The sequence below is a fragment of the Thalassophryne amazonica genome, chromosome 11 (assembly GCF_902500255.1).
Source record: "Thalassophryne amazonica chromosome 11, fThaAma1.1, whole genome shotgun sequence".
In the NCBI taxonomy this organism is placed as follows: Eukaryota; Metazoa; Chordata; class Actinopteri; order Batrachoidiformes; family Batrachoididae; genus Thalassophryne; species Thalassophryne amazonica.
This window is the reverse complement of record NC_047113.1, coordinates 36,274,207-36,293,853: the sequence shown is the minus strand read 5'-3', so window position 1 is coordinate 36,293,853 and position 19,647 is coordinate 36,274,207.

The window sequence follows — 19,647 nt, the reverse complement described above, 5'->3', positions numbered from 1 at the left end:
ACACACACACACACACACACACATTCCTCTCGACGATCAATGCATGTCAAAATGACAGGCAGAAACTCTGATCAAAGTCTCTACCAACTGTTCCCACCCCAGCGAAACAGTTTATTTTGTGTAGGTCAGTTTAAGCGAACCTCACCCAAAAATGCCACAGGAATTAGCAAACCCTGGATGAAGGCATGTTAACACTGCTAGCTTCCGCAACGGAAAAAATAATTCATCATTTTATTGTGGCAAGCTGCATGGAAGAACAAAGACCAAGCCAGAGCTTTTGTCTTTTCAGCTCTCTGCCACAAGAAGGTCTTCTTATTTTTATACACGAAGACACAGACAATGGCAAAAGACATCAAACACACTACACCAGGGGTGCCCAAGTTCAGTCCTTGAGCTCTACCTTCCTGACAGTCTTAGTTGTCTCCCTGTTCCAACACACCTGAATCCAATGAAAGACTCGTTGGTAGGCATTTAGTGAGCCTAATGATTCTTCCTGGCACTAAGAGTGTCAGGAAGGTAGATCTCCAGGACTGAACTTAGGCACCCCAGCACAACACTTTGCATGTATGGTAGCAGCAATATGACACTCAACCAAACTGACTAAACCAATTGAACTACAAAACATAAATAAAAAACACTAACAACACTGTTAAACTAACATGAATAACAACTCTTAAAACGCCAAAACCCTGAACTCCCATAATGCATTGCAGCCAACCATTTACAGTCTTAGCGACCGGCCCAGTGATTGCTTCCTTATTTTTACTGTTCCTCTATCTTGGTCCTATTTTTCCTCCTCTTCTTTTCTTTGTTTCCTTCCCTGGGCACCAGACTGTTTGGGCTGTTTTGATGTTTAAATCACATAAATCACAGAGCATTGGGCTTCATAGATCCTTCTGTCCATCAAACCATCCATCTGATGCTTCCACAACTAAGCTATGTGAGAGCTACAAGGTACTATGGAAATCCAGAGCATGCTGAAGACCTCTCTAATGTACCAAATCTAAAGAATGTTTCTTCTATGAATAAACTGTCTTTGAACACCAACTTCCCAATAATAGACTGTTTACTGAGACCCCCTTTTTTTTTTTTTGAGCCATCTGTTGTTGTGACCACTGGGCTTGATGTACTGCAACATTTCTGTCTTTTGCATGTTTACGTTTCTCTGTTGTGCTTTGCTTCGCTATTTTGTTATTCGTAGCATGTCTGAAGCAGATGGTCTTCCCAGTGAGTCTGATCTGTATGCGGTTTCTTCCTGTAATCAAAAATGTCTGAGGGGCTTTTCCCTTACTACTGCTGCCAATGTGCTTGCTTCGAAGTTGGGTAAGGTTAGATCTTCCTCTTGTGAAGCACCTTGGGGTGAGTTACATTACGATTTGATGCTGTATAAATAAATTAAATTGAACTGACCTATCTGTGCTTTCAACATTATCATAATATCTTTGGAGGAAAATAATTTTTCATTGTTCTTGTTTCAGGAGCTACAGTCAAGTCCATAAACGTGGAAAATGACCGCTTTTGTAATTTTGTATCTGTATACTACCACAACGGAGTTGAAATGAAATAATCAAGATATCACATAAACATTTAAGAATTACAGTCATTTTTACCCACACAAGTAATTGGACAAAGGCTTATTTTTAATACAAATCTTCAATTTTTCAAAAATATAAACACAACACTTTTGGTTTTGCTCCCATTTTGTATGAGATGAACTCAAAGATCTAAAACTTTTTCCACATACACAATATCACCATTTCTCTCAAATATTGTTCATAAACCAGTCTAAATCTGTGATAGTGAGCACTTCTCCTTTGCTGAGATAATCCATCCCACCTCACAGGTGTGCCATATCAAGATGCTGATTAGACACCATGATTAGTGCACAGGTGTGCCTTAGACTGCCCACAATAAAAGGCCACTCTGAAAGGTGCAGTTTTATCACACAGCACAATGCCACAGATGTCGCAAGATTTGAGGGAGCGTGCAATTGGCATGCTGACAGCAGGAATGTCAACCAGAGCTGTTGCTCGTGTATTGAATGTTCAGTTCTCTACCATAAGCCGTCTCCAAAGGCGTTTCAGAGAATTTGGCAGTACATCCAACCAGCCTCACAACTGCAGACCATGTGTAACCACACCAGCCCAGGACCTCCACATCCAGCATGTTCACCTCCAAGATCATCTGAGACCAGCCACTCGGACAGCTGCTGGAACAATCGGTTTGCATAACCAAAGAATTTCTGCACAAACTGTCAGAAACCATCTCAGGGAAGCTCATCTGCATGCTCGTCGTCCTCATCGGGGTCTCGACCTGGCTCCAGTTCGTCATCGTAACCGACTTGAGTGGGCAAATGCTCACATTTGCTGGCGTTTGGCACGTTGGAGAGGTGTTCTCTTCACGGATGATGCGAAGGAGATGTGTTGCACTGCATGAGGCAAATGGTGGTCCCACCAGATACTGACTGGTATCCCCCCCCAGTAAAACAAAACTGCACCTTTCAGAGTGGCCTTTTATTGTGGGCAGTCTAAGGCACACCTGTGCACTAATCATGGTGTCTAATCAGCATCTTCGTATGGCACACCTGTGAGGTGGGATGGATTATCTCAGCAAAGGAGAAGTGCTCACTATCACAGATTTCGACTGGTTTGTGAACAATATTTGAGGGAAATGGTGATATTGTGTATGTGGAAAAAGTTTTAGATCTTTGAGTTCATCTCATACAAAATGGGAGCAAAACCAAAAGTGTTGCGTTTATATTTTTGTTGAGTATATGAACAGTATGGTACTGCATCATAAATCTGGAAGAGACAGTTCTTAAAAACCGAGTTTCTACTGTGCAGGAATGAGACGAGTGAAGGAAGCCACCAAGACTCTTATGAAAAGTCTGAAGGAGTTTTGGCTTTAGTAGCTGGAATGGGAGAAACTATTCACAATACAACTCCTGTTTGTTGCTTAATCAATTAGACAGTTTCATAGTAGATTGGCACAGAGATGGATTTTCTCCAAAAGAAGATGTAAAATTTCAGCTGCAGTTTGCCATGAGAGGTGCAAGCCTAGATTTGATCTGAACGAAAATCCTTCTCTGTGCCAATTCACCATAAAATGATGACTGGTGGTGCAACTGACAAACATTGCACCAAGCACAGTTTCTCCCAATTGCAGCCACTGAAGCCTGCAAGTCTTTCAGAATTGCCATGGGTGTCTTGGTGGCTTCCATCACTTCTCTTTTTTTGACAGTCACTGACTTTTTCAGAATTTTGTCACTGTCCAAACACTGATGGAACTGACTGTACCAGAACACTATTTTTGCTCCCCTTTTCAATTTGCTCATACAACCCCAATTCCAATGAAGTTGGGAAGTTCTGTAAAATGTAAATAAAAACAGAACACGATTTGCAAATCCTCTTCAACCTATATTCAATTGAATACACCACAATGACAAGATATTTATTGTTTAAACTGATAAACTTTATTGTTTTTGTGTAAATATTTGCTCATTTTGAAATGGATGCCTGTGGTTTGAATCATATTTATCTAATATATTACAATTTGTTCATGTAAATGGGGAATCTTCTTCACAGACTAAGGTTAATTATGGAGTTCCACAACGTTCTGTGCTAGGACCAATTTTATTCACTTTATACATGCTTCCCTTAGGCAGTATTATTAGACAGCATTGCTTAAATTTTCATTGTTACGCAGATGATACCCAGCTTTATCTATCCATGAAGCCAGAGGACACACACCAATTAGCTAAACTGCAGGATTGTCTTACAGACATAAAGACATGGATGACCTCTAATTTCCTGCTTTTAAACGCAGATAAAACTGAAGTTATTGTACTTGGCCCCACAAATCTTAGAAACATGGTGTCTAACCAGATCCTTACTCTGGATGGCATTACCCTGACCTCTAGTAATACTGTGAGAAATCTTGGAGTCATTTTTGACCAGGATATGTCATTCAATGCGCATATTAAACAAATATGTAGGACTGCTTTTTTGCATTTGCGCAATATCTCTAAAATTAGAAAGGTCTTGTCTCAGAGTGATGCTGAAAAACTAATTCATGCATTTATTTCCTCTAGGCTGGACTATTGTAATTCATTATTATCAGGTTGTCCTAAAAGTTCCCTGAAAAGCCTTCAGTTAATTCAAAATGCTGCAGCTCGAGTACTGACAGGGACTAGAAGGAGAGAGCATATCTCACCCATATTGGGCTCTCTTCATTGGCTTCCTGTTAATTCTAGAATAGAATTTAAAATTCTTCTTCTTACTTATAAGGTTTTGAATAATCAGGTCCCATCTTATCTTAGGGACCTCATAGTACCATATCACCCCAATAGAGCGCTTCGCTCTCAGACTGCAGGCTTACTTGTAGTTCCTAGGGTTTGTAAGAGTAGAATGGGAGGCAGAGCCTTCAGCTTTCAGGCTCCTCTCCTGTGGAACCAGCTCCCAATTCAGATCAGGGAGACAGACACCCTCTCTACTTTTAAGATTAGGCTTAAAACTTTCCTTTTTGCTAAAGCTTATAGTTAGGGTTGGATCAGGTGACCCTGAACCATCCCTTAGTTATGCTGCTATAGACTTAGACTGCTGGGGGGGTTCCCATGATGCACTGAGTGTTTCTTTCTCTTTTTGCTCTGTATGCACCACTCTGCATTTAATCATTAGTGATCGATCTCTGCTCCCCTCCACAGCATGTCTTTTTCCTGGTTCTCTCCCTCAGCCCCAACCAGTCCCAGCAGAAGACTGCCCCTCCCTGAGCCTGGTTCTGCTGGAGGTTTCTTCCTGTTAAGAAGGAGTTTTTCCTTGCCACTGTCGCCAAGTGCTTGCTCACAGGGGGTCGTTTCGACCGTTGGGGTTTTTCCGTAATTATTGTATGGCCTTGCCTTACAATATAAAGCGCCTTGGGGCAACTGTTTGTTGTGATTTGGCGCTATATAAATAAAATTGATTTGATTTGATTTGATTTGCAACACATTTCAAAAAAGCTGGGACAGTGGTATGTTTACCACTGTGTTACATCACCTTTCCTTCTAACAACACTCAATAAGCGTTTGGGAACTGAGGACACTAATTGCTGAAGCTTTGTAGGTGGAATTCTTTCCCATTCTTGCATGATGTACAACTTCAGTTGTTCAACAGTCCGGGGTCTCCATTGTCGTATTTTGCACTTCATAATGCGCCACACATTTTCAATGGTCGACAGGTCTGGACTACAGGCAGGCCAGTCTAGTACCTGCACTCTTTTACTACGAAGCCGCGCTGTTGTAACACGTGCAGAATGTGGCTTGGCATTATCTTGCTGAAATGAACAGGGACGTCCCTGAAAAAGACATTGCTTGGATGGCAGCATTTGTTGCTCCAAAACCTGGATGTACCTTTCAGCATTGATGGTGCTGTCACAGATGTGTAAGTTGCCCATGCCATGGGCACTAACACACCCCCATACCATCACAGATGCTGGCTTCTGAATGTTGCGCTGGTAACAGTCTGGATGGTCTTTTTCTTCTTTTGTCCAGAGGACACAACATCTATGATTTCCAAAAACAATTTGAAATGTGGACTCATCAGACCACAGCACACTTTTCCACTTTGCGTCTGTCCATTTTAAATGAGCTCAGGCCCAGAGAAGGCGGCGGCGTTTCTGGATGTTGTTGATGTATGGCTTTCACTTTGCATGGTAGAGTTTTAACTTGCACTTGTAGATGTAGCGATTAACTGACAATGGTTTTCTGAAGTGTTCCTGAACCCACACGGTGAGATCCTTTACACAGATGTCGGTTTTTAATGCAGTGCCACCTGAGGGATCGAAGGTCACGGGCATTCAATGTTGGTTTTCAGCCTTGCCGCTTAAGTGTAGAAAGTTCTCCAAATTCTTTGAATCTTCTGATTATATTATGGACTGTTGATGATGGAATCCCTAAATTCCTTGCAATTGAACGTTGAGAAACATTGTTCTTAAACTGTTGGACTATTTTTTCACACAGTTGTTCACAAAGTAGTGATCCTCACTCCATCTTTGCTTGTGAACGGCTAAGCCTTTCTGGGGATGCTCTTTTTATACCCAATCATGACACTCACCTGTTTCCAATTAACCTGTTCACCTGTGGAATGTTCCAAACAGATATTCCTTGAGCATTCATCAACTTTCCCAGTCTTTTGTTGCCCCGTCCCAGCTTTTTTGAAATGTGTTCCAGTCATTCATTTCAAAATGAGCAAATATTTGCACAAAAACAATAAAGTTTATCAGTTTGAACATTAAATATCTTGTCTTTGTGATGTATTCAATTGAATATAGGTTGGAGAGGATTTGCAAATCATTGTATTCTGTTTTTATTTACATTTCAACGTCCCAACTTCATTTGAATTGGGGTTGTATTTGAGTCTGTGTTGTAGGTGTCAGAGAGGAGGATGCTGAAGAAGCTGCTCATGTTATGTATATGTTATGTTATGTGCAGTATTGTCAAACATCTTCTGCAAATGTCTTCCAGTCATTTTGCGTAAATTTGTTGTAATTTATTGTTAAAAGAAAAAACAAGTTCACTATTTACTGTTTCTGTACTCTGGCAAAATAATTTCTGTGAAGGCTCTCAGCTGTCCAGGTGGTTTCCATAGTAGAGAAGCTTGAATCGTCAACTGGACTGGGTTGCTTGACGCGAGGACATTTCGCTTCAAATCGTAGAAGCTTCCTCAGCTAAAATTCTTGCTCTGGAAGTCTGACTTCTGTCTTGACTCTTGTAGAGAAGAATAAACAGAAGCCACAAAAGCTGGAGTTTTAAACCTTACGAGACCCCTCCTACTGAGAGGCAGACTGCTATAGCCTAGTGACTAAACAATAGCTCTAGTTAGCACCCTCCTAATGACAGGGCAGCTGTCCCTCCTAATGATGGGACGGATGCCTCTCCTGACAGCTCCCCTGATGGCTCCCCTGACGCCTCTCCTGATGACGTGAATGACTCATTACCATGAACAAAAGACTGAAACTGCTTTGACCTGAGTACCCCATTGTAAACAGGGGACAAAGCGTGTCTCAGACCCCCTCCCCGGTTAAGGCTGGGTTTCAACTGTTTTGAATGAAATGCCTCCTTCACTCCTCTCTCAAACCATTTCCTTTCTCTGGCTAAGTTTTTAACTTCCTTGTTCTCAAATGTGCGGTTAGTGTCTTTAAGGTGGAGATGAACTGCAGACTGAGGTCCACTGGTGCCCTCTCTGCGGTGCTGGTATAGCCTTTTTTGCAATGGCTGCTTAGTCTCACCTATGTAATGTTCCTTACAGTTTTCCTGACATCTGATAGAATACACTACATTGCTCTGTTTGTAACTAGGGATCCTATCCTTAGGGTGAACTAATTTTTGTCCCAAAGTGTTAACAGGTTTAAAGTAAACTGGGATTTTGTGCTGTCTGAAGATCCTTTGTAGTTTTTCCCCTACTCCTGCTAAATAAGGGAGAGACAATCCTCTTCTTCTTGGCTCCGTCTCCTGTCTGTCTGGTCTCTTTGTTCTTTGAGACTTTTGTTGTGTGGGCCGCTGAAGAGGAGGTACTGCTGGCCCACCACCACAAGTAATGGGCTAATAAGGTTTCCTGTGGCCGATTCTGTCCTTGGATCAATGATGCGATTATGAATCAAAGGAGATTATGTCGCCAGATTGAACGTTTATGGAAATCAACAAAATTGGAGGTCCACAGGCTACATTTAAGAGATCTAATATCCTCCTTAAATAAGATGTTAGAGGAGGCCAGGGAAAGCTATTTTTATCGGCTGATTGCCTCAAATAAGAGAAATCCCAAAGTGCTCTTTGACACAATCAGCTCTATTGTGTCACCTGCTGCTGCTGCTGTAACTCCTGTTCTTCCTAAAACAAGTAGTGATGAGTTCCTTAATTTCTTCATTGACAAAGTCAGAGTCATAAAAGATAGTTTGCCGCTCTCATTGCCCTCTTGTTGTGATTCCCGGTATTTGGGACCTCCCACTCAATGCTGGACCTCTTTTAAGCTTGTTACAATTGAGGACATTCTATCTGTCATCAACATAATGAAACCAACCTCTGGTATTTTGGATATAGTTCCTTTTAGATTGTTTATGAATGTTTTTGACTCTATTGGGCCTTGTATTGTTAAAATTTTCAATATGTCCTTGTCGACTGGTGTGTTTCCTTGTTCTTTTAAACATGCTGTTGTGGAACCACGGCTAAAGAAAGCAGGATTGGACTCTATGGAACTGAAGAACTTTAGGCCAATATCAAAGACCCCCTTTTTGGCTAAAGTCTTGGAAAAGGTGGTCTGTGTCCAACTTAAATCATTTTTGCAGACTAACAACATCTATGACACATTTCAGTCCGGATACCGTGAGTTTCATTCCACTGAAACTGCCCTGTTGAAGGTGGCTAGTGACATTATGATGGCCGCTGATAGTGGTAAATGTTCTGTGCTGGTTTTATTGGATCTGTCATCTGCATTCGATACCGTTGACCATGGCATTTTGATTAATAGATTGCGGGATACGGTTGGCATGTCAGGTCCTGTATTAGAGTGGTTTAGCTCTTACTTGGTTGGTAGAACTTTTAGTGTTTCTGTGAACAATGTGATGTCTGAATCTGCTGATCTTTTGTGGGGTGTCCCGCAGGGCTCAGTCCTAGGTCCGATTTTGTTCCCGCTGTATATCCTTCCTCTTGGTAAGCTGATCCAGCAGTTCTGTGATGTGTCCTATCATTTGTATGCCGATGACTTGCAGCTGTACTGTTCTTTTAAGACAACTGAAGCACAGAAAATTTGTTCTCTCATTAGTTGTCTCACTAAAATTACAGAATGGCTTACTGAAAACAGCCTGCAGTTGAATTCTAATAAGACTGAAACATTGATTGTAGCTCCAGATAGTGCTATGTCTGTCATTAAGAATCACCTTGGTAATCTGAGCAGCTCTGTTAAAGGCAGCCTGCGTAACCTGGGTGTCATTTTGGATGGAGGGATGTCTTTGGAACATCACACCAGGCAGCTCGTTAAGAACTGTTTTTTCCAAATTCAAAACATTTCCAAATTACGCAAAATGGTGGCTTTTAATGAGCTAGAGATGATTGTGCATGCATTTGTTTCTTCACGACGTGATTATTGTAACAGTCTCTTTACATGCCTCAGTAAGAAAGAGCTGGCCCGCCTGCAGGTAGTGCAAAATTCTGCTGCACGACTTCTTACCCGCGCCCACAGGAGAATGCATATTACTCCTGTCCTCAAGTCTTTACATTGGCTCCCTGTTTTTTACAGGATAAATTACAAAATCCTCGTGCTGACCTTTAGAGCTCTACATGGACAGGCACCGGAATACATTAAGGACCTGATCCAGCCTTATGTTTCCAGCAGGTGTTTGAGGTCTTCCAATCAGAACCTGCTGATGGTTCCCCGAACTTGTTTTAAAACTCGAGGGGACAGATCTTTTAAAGCTGTGGCACCTCGCCTCTGGAATGAACTTCCCTGTTCTCTTCGCTCACTAGACTCTGTGGATGTTTTTAGACAGCAACTAAAGACACATTTTTTTTAAACTGGCATTTTAGTGTCAATTTATTTTATTGTTCTATATTTGTATGTGTTGTTTTTATTGTCTATTTATATCGTGTGAAGCACTTTGTGACCTTGGTCTGTGAAAAGTGCTATATAAATAAAGCTTACTTACTTACTTACTTACAAGATGGCGCCCTGCTTGAAGTGCGGACTTCAAGCACGAGAGGGCGTCGGAGCGACCAGGAGTGACAGCTGTCACTCATCATCCGTACCAGCTGTCACTCATCCACTACTCATCACCACCACCATAAAGGCCGGACTGCAACTCCACCTCCCCGCCAAGAAATCAGCTACCATTCAGGTAATATTCTCTGCTGCACTTAACACTAACTAATAGTCTGAACTTCTTTGCAGCCGTTTTCCTGTGAGTGTTGCCTTATCTGTGGGATTGGCGTTTGGTGTGATCAGCGACGGCTTCGCTTCACACCCCAACCAGATAAGTGGTTAGACAGGAGCTGCACGAGTGTGTGATTGGAGGTGGAGGTTTTCCCTCCTAACTGTATACAGACTGTGGGATTACTGAGTGTGCGAACTCACACTCATCAGGACTGTCTCTGTTCTCTGCCAGCAGTACCGGGTCTGACTGCTGAAGACAGCGGCCACCTGGGGCGCAGGGCTTGGCGGCTCCGGTGTTCTTCAGCTCCGTTGGTGGTGGAAGCTGTGTGGGATCCAGCTCTTCTCTCGCCAGGCGTCTTCTATCGTCGAGCCTGCCCACACGTCACCTGGTGTATAATTGACAGTCCACCATATTGTTATTGTCTGTACGTCGTTGTGCGATTCACAACATTAAATTGTTACTTTTGGCTTATCCATTGTCCGTTCATTAACGCCCCCTGTTGTGGGTCCGTGTCACGACACTTTCACAACAGGATTTCTCGGCCAGCGTCATGGATCCCGAGGGGCGTCAACCATCGCTTGAACAGCCAATGGAAGAGCGAGGTGCACAGGCGCCAGCAGGAGGCATGTTGGGTGAGCTGCAGCACATCTTAACCGCCTTTACCGCTCGGTTGGACTTAGTTACCGAGCAGAGCAGTGTTCTCAATCGTACGATGGAGGCTCTCACCGCCCAGGTGGAAGCGCATGCTCAGGGCGCTGCTGCAGCACCTCCTCCTGCTGACCGTGTGCCAGAAACAGACATTCCGCTGGTCGTTCAACGAACCCCCCCACCTTCCCCTGAAGCATACATAAGCCCTCCGGAGCCGTACGGAGGCTGTGTGGAGACGTGCGCGGACTTCTTGATGCAGTGCTCGCTCGTCTTTTCACAGCGTCCCGTCATGTACGCGTCAGACGCTAGCCGGGTGGCTTACATTATAAATTTGCTTCGAGGAGAGGCACGCGCCTGGGCTACGGCGCTTTGGGAGCAGAATTCACGGCTCTTAACGGTTTACACTGAGTTTGTGAGGGAGTTCCGACAGGTGTTCGACCACCCTCATAGAGGCGAGACCGCTTCAAGCGTGCTGCTGTCGATACGGCAGGGGCGTTGGAGCGCAGCGAAGTATGCAGTCGACTTCCGCATCGCGGCAGCGCGAGCCGGCTGGAATGCTGTTGCGCTCCGCGCCGCCTTTGTAAACGGACTGTCTCTGTTCCTTAAGGAGCACCTGGTGGCGAAGGACGAGCCGCGGGATTTAGATGGGCTTATCGACCTGGTTATACGGTTAGACAACCGATTAACAGAACACCGACGGGAGCAAGACAAAGGGTGTGGTCAGGCACAAGCCGTCCCTCTTCCTCCCGGGTCCGAAAGGGAGCCGACTTCCCCACGCTCCGCTGTCAGGGCTCTCCACGTGACGACAGCTCCCCCTGCTGACGTTGCTAGGGAAATGAGCAGGGCCAAAAAGCGATCAGATCAGAGACAAAGGAGGCTGATCCGTGGAGAGTGTTTTCTCTGCAGCTCTACCGAGCACACACAGAGAGAATGCCCCAAACAGTCAAAACAGCAGCACTCGTTCTTAGAGACTGGGCTAAGGGTGGGTCACAACACCCACGTGGGGAGACCCCGATGATCTGCACGTATCCCAGTCACGATCCTGAGTGGGCATCTAACCCTTCACGCCCCAGCACTGGTGGACACGGGGTCGGAGGGGAATCTGCTGGATAGCAGATGGGCAAAGGAGGTTGGGCTCCCTCTAGTGGCCTTACCATCACCATTGCCGGTGCGGGCACTAGATGGCACCCTTCTTCCACTAATCACACACCAGACACAGCCAGTGACATTGGTGGTGTCTGGGAATCACAGGGAGGAGATTGTGTTTTATGTAACACCTTCTACCTCCCGAGTGATTTTGGGTTTTCCATGGGTGTTAAAACACAATCCCCGGATTGATTGGTCGTCTGGGGTTGTGGTTCAGTGGAGCGAAACCTGCCACCGGGAGTGTTTAGGATCCTCGGTTCCACCCGGTGTGACAGCTAAGGAGGAGGTTTTAGTCCCCCCCAATCTGGCGGCGGTGCCAGCCGAGTACCACGACCTTGCTGACGTCTTCAGCAAGGATCTGGCACTCATGCTGCCCCCACACCGTCCGTACGATTGTGCCACTGATTTGATACCGGGCGCTGAGTACCCGTCCAGCAGGCTGTACAACCTCTCACATCCGGAACGTGAATCAATGGAGACCTACATCCGGGACTCGTTAGCTGCCGGGTTGATCCGGAACTCCACCTCCCCGATGGGTGCTGGTTTCTTTTTTGTGGGCAAGAAGGACGGCGGACTCCGTCCATGCATTGATTACAGAGGGCTGAACGAGATCACGGTTCGCAACCGATACCCGTTACCTCTGTTGGATTCAGTGTTCACGCCCCTGCATGGAGCCCAAATTTTCACGAAATTGGATCTTAGGAATGCTTATCACCTGGTTCGGATCCGGGAGGGAGACGAGTGGAAGACGGCATTTAACACCCCGTTAGGTCACTTTGAGTACCTGGTCATGCCGTTCGGCCTCACCAATGCGCCCGCGACGTTCCAAGCATTGGTTAATGACGTCTTGCGGGACTTCCTGCATCGGTTTGTCTTCGTATATCTAGATGATATACTCATCTTTTCTCCGGATCCTGAGACCCATGTCAAGCATGTACGTCAGGTCCTACAGTGGTTGTTGGAGAACCGGCTGTTTGTGAAGGGCGAGAAGTGCGAGTTCCACCGCACTTCTTTGTCTTTCCTGGGGTTCATAATCTCCTCCAACTCCGTCGCCCCTGATCCGGCCAAGGTTGCGGCGGTGAGAGATTGACCCCAACCAACGAACCGTAGGAAACTGCAACAGTTCCTCGGTTTTGCAAATTTCTACCGGAGGTTCATCAAGGGCTACAGTCAGGTTGTTAGCCCCCTGACAGCCCTGACCTCCACAAAAGTCCCCTTCACCTGGTCGGATCGGTGCAAAGCCGCGTTTAGGGAGTTGAAACGCCGGTTCTCGACTGCACCGGTTCTGGTGCAGCCCGATCCCAAGCGCCAGTTCGTAGTTGAAGTGGACGCCTCTGACTCAGGGATAGGAGCCGTGCTATCCCAGAGCGGGGAGTCTGACAAGGTTCTCCATTCATGTGCCTACTTTTCCCGCAGGTTGACCCCAGCTGAACGGAACTATGACGTCGGCAATCGGGAACTTCTTGCGGTGAAGGAGGCTCTTGAGGAGTGGAGACACCTGTTGGAGGGGGCATCGGTACCATTTACGGTTTTCACGGACCATCGGAACCTGGAGTACATCCGGACCGCGAAGCGTCTGAACCCCAGGCAAGCCCGCTGGTCACTGTTCTTCGGGCGTTTTGACTTCCGGATCACCTACCACCCCGGGACAAAAAATCAACGATCTGACGCCCTGTCCCAGGTGCATGAAGAGGAGGTCAAGACCGAGCCGTTAGACACCCCTGACACCATCATCCCCGAGTCCACTGTCATGGCCACCCTTACCTGGGACGTGGAGAAGACCGTCCAGGAGGCCCTGACATGGAGCCCGGACCCGGGGACAGGTCTGAAGGACAAACTGTACGTCCCACCAGAGGCCAGGGCTGCGGTCCTTGACTTCTGTCACGGTTCCAAGCTCTCCTGTCATCCAGGGGTGCAAAGGACCGTGGCAGTGGTCCGGCAGCGCTTCTGGTGGGCGTATATGGAAGCCGACGTCCGGGAGTATGTCCAGGCCTGCACCACCTGTGCCAGGGGCAAAGCCGACCACCACAAGGCCCAAGGCCTCCTCCAGCCTCTGCCCGTGCCTCGTCGCCCCTGGTCTCATATTGGCCTGGACTATGTCACGGGCCTCCCGCCGTCCCAGGGCAACACCACCATCTTAACGATAGTGGACCGGTTCTCCAAGGTGGCCCACTTCGTGGCCCTCCCGAAGCTCCCGACGGCCCAGGAGACTGCAGACCTCCTGGTCCACCACGTCGTGCGTCTGCATGGGATTCCATTAGACATTGTCTCGGATCGTGGTCCTCAGTTCTCCTCCCAGGTCTGGAGGAGTTTCTGCAGGGAACTGGGGGCCACCGTCAGTCTCTCGTCTGGCCCCCAGACCCACCAGATGAACGGGCAGGCAGAGCGGACGAACCAGGAACTGGAGCAGGCCCTCCGCTGCATGACCTCCACGCACCTGACGGCCTGGAGTGACCATCTGGCCTGGATCGAGTACGCTCATAATAGCGAAGTCTCATCTGCCACCGGCCTCTCCCCGTTTGAGGTGTGTTTGGGGTACCAGCCCCCATTGTTTCCGCTAGTGGACGGAGAGGTCGGGGTGCCCTCGGTCCAGGCCCATCTGAGGAAGTGCCGTCGGGTGTGGCGTACCGCCCGCTCTGCCCTGCTCAGAGCCCGGACGAGGGCTAAGGCCCATGCAGACCGCCGGCGTTCCCCGGCCTCTGCATACCAGCCCGGGCAGGAGGTCTGGCTATCCACTAAGGACATCCCCCTGCAGGTGGAATCCCACAAACTAAAGGACAGGTACATCGGACCATTTCCCATACTCAAAGTCCTCAGTCCGGCCGCAGTGAAGCTGGCAGCTTCAGCTTCACTGCGGATACACCCCGTGTTTCATGTGTCAAGACTCAAGCCCTGCCATACCTCACCACTGTGTGCCCCGGGACCAGCGCCGCCTCCTGCCCGGATCATTGACGGGGAGCCCGCGTGGACGGTACGCCGGCTCCTGGACGTCCGTCGAAAGGGCCGGGGGTTCCAGTATCTGGTGGACTGGGAGGGTTATGGCCCCAAAGAGCGCTCCTGGGTGAAGAGGAGCTTCATCCTGGACCCGGCCCTCCTGGCCGACTTCTACACCCGTCACCCGGACAAGCCTGGTCGGGCGCCAGGAGGCGCCCGTTGAGGGGGGGTCCTGTTGTGTGGGCCGCTGAAGAGGAGGTACTGCTGGCCCACCACCACAAGATGGTGCCCTGCTTTAAGTGCGGGCTTCAAGCACGAGAGGGCGTTGGAGCGACCAGGAGTGACAGCTGTCACTCATCATCCGTACCAGCTGTCACTCATCCACTACTCATCACCACCACCATAAAGGCCGGACTGCAACTCCACCTCCCCGCCGAGAAATCAGCTACCATTCAGGTAATATTCTCTGCTGCACTTAACACTGACTAATAGTCTGAACTTCTTTGCAGCCGTTTTCCTGTGAGTGTTGCCTTATCTGTGTGATTGGCATTTGGTGTGATCAGCGACGGCTTCGCTTCACACCCCAACCAGATAAGTGGTTAGACAGGAGCTGCACGAGTGTGTGATTGGAGGTGGAGGTTTTCCCTCCTAACTGTATACAGACTGTGGGATTACTGAGTGTGCGAACTCAGGACTGTCTCTGTTCTCTGCCAGCAGTACCGGGTCTGACTGCTGAAGACAGCGGCCACCTGGGGCGCAGGGCTTGGCGGCTCCGGTGTTCTTCAGCTCCGTTGGTGGTGGAAGCTGTGTGGGATCCGGCTCTTCTCTTGCCAGGCGTCTTCTATCGTCGAGCCTGCCCACACGTCACCTGGTGTATAATTGACAGTCCACCATATTGTTATTGTCTGTACGTCGTTGTGCGATTCACAACATTAAATTGTTACTTTTGGCTTATCCATTGTCCGTTCATTAACGCCCCCTGTTGTGGGTCTGTGTCACGACACTTTCACAACATTTTGCACTTTATCTAGGGACCATCGTGGTAACCACAGAGGGCTTTCTGGACATGTTGTTCTTTAGCCCTTCCCTCTGTAGTTGTGGGCACCTGTAGGGCTCTGTGTTGAAGAGTCCTGATCACCCTGAGCTTGTGTTCAAGGGGGTGGTTTGAGCCAAAGAGCAGATATTGGTCAGTGTGAGTGGGTTTTCTGTAAACCCCTGTCTGGAGCTGCCTGTTCTCTCCAATCGTAACATTACAGTCCAAGAAGGCTAAATGGTTGTTTCTGGCATCCTCACGTGTGAACTTGATATTGGAGTTCACCTAGTTGATGTGTTCTGTAAAGTCCTCAACTTCCTGTTGCTTGATTTTAACCCATGTGTCATCGACATATCTGAACCAGTGACTGGGAGCGATGCCCGTGTGGCAAAATAACTTCCTTGGGGATAAATAAAGTTCATCTTATCTTATTTAACCAGCTATAATGATTAATTCCTGTATTTGACCCAGACTAATACACGCAAACATGCAATTTTGAACAAACAGGGTCAGCTAATTCCATTCTGTGTAATTATACACACAAACATTATTTCCTTCTGAAACAGCACATTGTTCAGGGATAACCCACCCACAGTGGGAGCATTTGTCTAAAATACTCTATTTACATATAAACATATTTTATTTCATAGGTACATTTTTCATATTTACAACTTCAATGCAAAAAACATCTCCAGCACAAGTTGTGTGTTGCATCCATTTTTCACACCATCCTTCTCAGAACACAACAGCTCCCCTGAGACCAAAATGTATTAGCTGTTCTGCACAGCATTTTTCATCACGAAGGTGGGTAAGAATGTAATATGTTCAATTCCAGTATTTGTTTTGACATGCAGTCTGGTCTGGTTGTGAAATCAGGGTGGTGCTCATCACCACACATCTGTGAGTAAGACTTGTATGGGGACTCGTACCTACGTCATGTCAGACCCAAAGACGAAGGCATCTGCCTTATGTCATGACGGCTGGGCCACTCCACCCTTCATTTCTGGATCTGGCTGACTCCCGCACACCCCCACCCTGCTGGCGCTTTGTCTGTGGAAGCACTCAACTTTATTTTGCCTGGCGCGTCCCACGGAGTTGCAAGGACACAAGTCGATAGCAATGTCCATAAGTCAAATGTGTTCTGAAGACTGGTGAAATTTCTCCAAAATGCTTAAAGCTTATACCTTGTTGCATGGTGTATGTGCAAGACCATTTTGAATATGCTCTTTTTCAGTATTTTGGCAGCATGTTGAAAACCAAACATCAACAATCAAGAGCCTGTTATTAAATGTAAGTGTACCCTTTTGGATCCCTGGCCCATGTGTGAATGAATTATTTTCCAACAACCAGGACGTGATTAAAAAATGAGTTCAAACCATAATCACATGTGAACATGAAAGTAGGTTCACTTACTGTAGATATCCCTGAAGCTGTATAACTACAGTAGTGTTCACAATAATAGTAGTGTGGCATTCAGTCAGTGAGTTCGTCAATTTTGTGGAACAAACAGGTGTGAATCAGGTGTCCCCTATTTAAGGATGAAGCCAGCACCTGTTGAACATGCTTTTCTCTTTGAAAGCCTGAGGAAAATGGGACGTTCAAGACACTGTTCAGAAGAACAGCGTAGTTTGATTAAAAAGTTGGAGAGGGGAAAACTTATACGCAGGTGCAAAAAATTATAGGCTGTTCATCTACAATGATCTCCAATGCTTTAAAATGGACACACACACAGACAAAAAAAAACAGAGACGCGTGGAAGAAAATGGAAAACAACCATCAAAATGGATAGAAGAATAACCAGAATGGCAAAGGCTCACCCATTCATCAGCTCCAGGATGATCAAAGACAGTCTGGAGTTACCTGTAAGTACTGTGACAGTTAGAAGATGCCTGTGTGAAGCTAATTTATTTGCAAGAATCCCCCGCAAAGTCCCTCTGTTAAATAAAAGACATGTGCAGAAGAGGTTACAATTTGCCAAAGAACACATCAACTGGCCTAAAGAGAAATAGAGGAATATTTTGTGGACTGATGAGAGTAAAATTATTCTTTTTGGGTCCAAGGGCTGCAGGTAGTTTGTGAGACGACCCCCAAACTCTGAATTCAAGCCACAGTTCACAGTGAAGACAGTGAAGCATGGTGGTGCAAGAATCATGATATGGGCATGTTTCTCCTACTATGGTGTTGGGCCTATATATCGCATACCAGGTATCATGGATCAGTTTGGATATGTCAAAATACTTGAAGAGGTCATGTTGCCTTATGCTGAAGAGGACATGCCCTTGAAATGGGTGTTTCAACAAGACAATGACCCCAAGCACACTAGTAAACAAGCAAAATCTTGGTTACAAAACAACAAAATTAATGCCTCGCAGATGTGACAAAATCATGAAAAACTGTGGTTATACAACTAAATACTAGTTTAGTGATTCACAGGATTGCTAAAAAATCAGTTTGAACATAATAGTTTTGAGTTTGTAGCATCAACATCAGATCCTACTATTATTGTGAACACCCCCTTTTTTTTTTTTTTTTTACTAATAGCCCAATTTCATAGCCTTAAGAGTGTGCATATCATGAATGGTTGGTCTTGTTGGATTTGTGAGAATCTACTGAATTTACTGGTACCTTGTTTCCCATGTAACAATAAGAAATATACTCAAAACCTGGATTAATCTTTTTAGTCACATAGCACTACTATTATTCTGAACACTACTTTACTAGTGAAAGTTGCGCAACATATGCTCAGTTTCTGCAATTACAGCCACAGAAGCCTGTAACTCCAACAGGGTTGTCTGGTTGTCTTTCCTCACTTGTTCTTTTCAATTCCATTGTGGTGGTTATAGACACAAAATTTCAAAAATGATATGACTATGTAACTTATTGTAGCCCTGACTGCACACATTCTTGATTTGTCTGAATGGTGTAACAAGGGCAGCAGACAATGCGTAATAAATGACATCAGACTTAATGAGGTTACAAAGCTTGCCATGAAAAGAAGTCATTTGAGTAACCATTCCCAAACTTAACACCAGGATTTGGAATCTACCCAAATCCTTGGATCATGTTAGGAAAAAAAAGGAAGCCACATAAATTAACTAGTAATCTAATTTCGTTATTTTTACGATTGAGTACTGAGAAAAATAACCATTAGCTACTTTGCTGATTAGTTACTATGCTGATTACTCAATCTTACGAGTTACTTTACCCATTAGTTACAAGTTGTTGGCAACTGCTAATAAAGTAACTGTATAAAGCTGCTAATGAAGTAACTGTAGGAAGTCTTCAAAGTAACTGACTACAATGAACCTGGGCAATTATAGTTTCCAATTCTATCCTGCATTTCTTTAAATGTGGGAGGAAACCAGAGCACCCGGGGGAACCTATGGAAACAACGGGAGAACATGCAAACTCCACACAGAAAGGCCACAGGCAGGAATCCATCCCATGACCTTCTTACTGTGAGGCAACAATGCTAATCACTAAGCCAACATGCTGCCAGATAACTGAACAACATAAATTAAATCCAATGGAATTATGTCATTACTTGAATTTATTTTGTTAAAGGTCATTTTAAACTTCATTACAAAAGATTAAAAATTCTGAAAATTTATTTTTTAAATGTGCTCACAGCCCACCGGGGGCCACTGCCCACACTTTGGGAATCGGTGTCTGAGGGAACATTAATCTTGCCCATTTTACTTTATTCCTGAAGTAATAGAAAGTCTGACAGGCCAGACTGTATCTGTGCTGAAGCACTTTCAGCTCTGCATTTGCCTTCGTGACATTCTTAAATTAAATCAGGTATCATTAGGAAATCGCTAATTAACATTGTGTCCACACTAATGGCCTTTTCGACTCATCTATCTTGAGCATGATTGCTGAAAACATCAACTAACTGCATCATGAGTGTTGCTGAACATGTGGTTACCATTTCAGCAATTTTGTCCATAAAAGTCTCACTCTCACACGTACGCACACGGGACGATGCG